Raw genomic sequence first — 2,489 nt, forward strand, 5'->3', positions numbered from 1 at the left:
GGTTGGGCTGAGATTTGCTGTGCTTCTAGTTCAGGAAGCTGGTTTTCAATGACCTGAAGGACATTTGACTAAAGTTAGCTTGTTTTCTCCTTGGCATTGTGGGTTTTTGTATATTTTGTTTGTTACTTTTTTTCCCTCACTTTCCCATTTTCTTTATCTTTTCTCACTTTCTATTTTTCTGACTTTTCTTTTTTACTTTTACTTTTTTCTTCTTTTTTCTTTCATTTTTAAAAGTTATTCTTTTTTCTCACATCTTTTTTTTCGCATTTTTTTAGTATTTGTTTTTAGTTCATTTTTAGTCTGCCATTGTGTTTTGATTCCATCATAAAGATCAGTTCATCAGGTGGTCTTTGGAAGTGATTTTTTTTTGAGGTGACCTGGCCAAGCTTCTCACCAGCTTATCCCGAGCTTAAATTCCCAAGCTTGCTTTCAAGCCCAGCTGTTAATCCAACATGTTACAGGGCTTCTCAGCCATCTCTGCTTAGGAGAACCATGTTGGCAACAACCAACTCTTCAAGACCATCAGCAAGTGTACCTTTGTCGTGGTTTACTTGGCCTGACACATCCTGACTAGGAAAAGGTAGCCATAAAGATCACTGATAAGATCATCAGAATTCCTCCACCCTCCAGAGACTATCCCGAAAAGTAAAAATCATGAAGGCTTTCAATCATCCCAACATAGTGAGATTATGTGAAGTGATGGAGACTAGGGACAAGCAGCCTTGTCATAGAGTACACTAATGGAGATGAGTACCTAGTGGCTCATGAAAGTATGCAAGAAAAAGAGATCAAAGTCAAATTCTGCCAAACAGTGTTTGCTATACAGAACTAGCACCACAAGTTTATTGTCCATAGAGACTTAAAGAAAGAAAACTAGCTCTTGGATGCTGACATGAACATCAAGATTGTAGACTTTGGTTTCAGCAACTAATTCACCTTGTCAACAAGTTAGATAACTTTTGGAACAGTCCCCCTTTATGCTTCCCTGGAACTCTCCCAGGGTCCAAAGTATGAGGGACCTGCCATGGCTATGTGGAGCCTGGCAATCATTCTCTATACATTGGTCAGTGGATCCCTGCCTTTGATGGACAGAACTTTAAGGAACTGCAGGAAGAAGTGAACAGAATATACCATCTTCCTTTTGACTTGTGCATGGAATGTGAAAACCTGCTCAAGAAATTTCTCATTCTCAATGTCCTAGCAAGAGAAGCACTTTAAAGTAAATGACGAAGGATCCATGGATGAATATGGGTCATAAAGATGAGGAACTAAAGCCTTATGTAGAGTCAGTCTCTTGAGTACAAAGACCTCACAGACTGAGCTGATTGTGTCCATGGATTACTCCGTGAGAATATCCAGGACTCATTGACAGGCCAGAGGTACAAAGAAGTGATAACCAGCTATCTGCTTCTGGGATACCAGAGATCCAAGCTGCAGGTCTACACCCTCACCCTGAAGTCCCAGCCTTCAGCAGATCTGACCAACAGCAGCACTCCCTCCCCATCCTATGAGGTACAGCACTGGGTCTCTGCCAATCCCAAGCACTGAGTTTCAGTGAACCTGTCATTCCTATCTTTAGTTGCTGTATTAGTCAACTAGGATGACCATAGCAAAATGCCACAGACCGGGTGCCTTAAACAACAGAAATTTATTTTCTCACAGTTCTGAAGGCTCCAAGTTCAAGATCAAGGTGCTGTGAGGGTTGGTTTCTAAGTGAGAGATATCTTCCTGGCCTCCTCTCTATGTCCACACATGGCCTTTCCTCTGCACCTGTGTAACTCTAGGGTCTCCTCTTCATATGAGGACACCAGTCATATTAAATTAGGGCCCCAGCCTTATGACCTAATGTAACTTTTATCACCTCTTTAAAGGCCTTATGTCTAAATAACATTGGGGGTTGAGCTTCGTTACATGCCTTGTAGGGGAAGGGAGGCCACACAATTCAAATCACAACAATTGCTCCTCTAGGAATACTCAGAGGAGCAAGGCAGATTTTGAGAGGATCAGGAGACAAGGCAGAACACAAGCAGCAAAACTATCATGCCTACCAGCCCCCTATCCTGCCTAGAGAGGAAGGAGATCACCCCTCACCCCTCAGCAAACAGCAATCTGTCTACCAGCACAAACGAGAGCAGGAATTCCCCACTTCGGGAAAGAGCCAGCCTTGGCCAGACCTCCATGCAGAAAGGTAAAGATAACCTAATGATGCCAAGGCCCCAGCACCTCTGGGGCTTCTGTTTCCCCTGCAGTCTCCCTGGCCTTTTCTTGCCAATGCCAAGCATCCAAGACAGCCTGGGTGTAACTCAACCAGGCCTCTGGGCCTCACCCCATGTTGGGTTACTGTAAAGCGCTACAGCCCAGCACAGCCCTCCAGTGTGTCCCTGTGGCCTCCCCTTCATCCCACTGCATCAACAGCAGTGCTAGAACCTCAGATAATACCAATTTCCCCCAGGTTGAATCCAAACTAAACTCCATACACACTGGGTGGC

General features: G+C 44.1%; 1 pseudogene; it reads left to right on the forward strand.

The window, feature by feature from the left end:
* The first annotated feature begins 437 nt into the window (after nt 1-437).
* On the forward strand, nt 438-1,548 carry LOC124510096 (serine/threonine-protein kinase MARK2-like; annotated as a pseudogene).
* The last annotated feature ends 941 nt before the right edge of the window (nt 1,549-2,489 follow it).

The sequence above is a fragment of the Lynx rufus genome, unplaced genomic scaffold, assembly GCF_022079265.1.
Source record: "Lynx rufus isolate CCGP_SWC_20201006 ecotype Redwood Valley unplaced genomic scaffold, mLynRuf1.p SCAF_1, whole genome shotgun sequence".
NCBI classification, from domain to species: domain Eukaryota; kingdom Metazoa; phylum Chordata; class Mammalia; order Carnivora; family Felidae; genus Lynx; species Lynx rufus.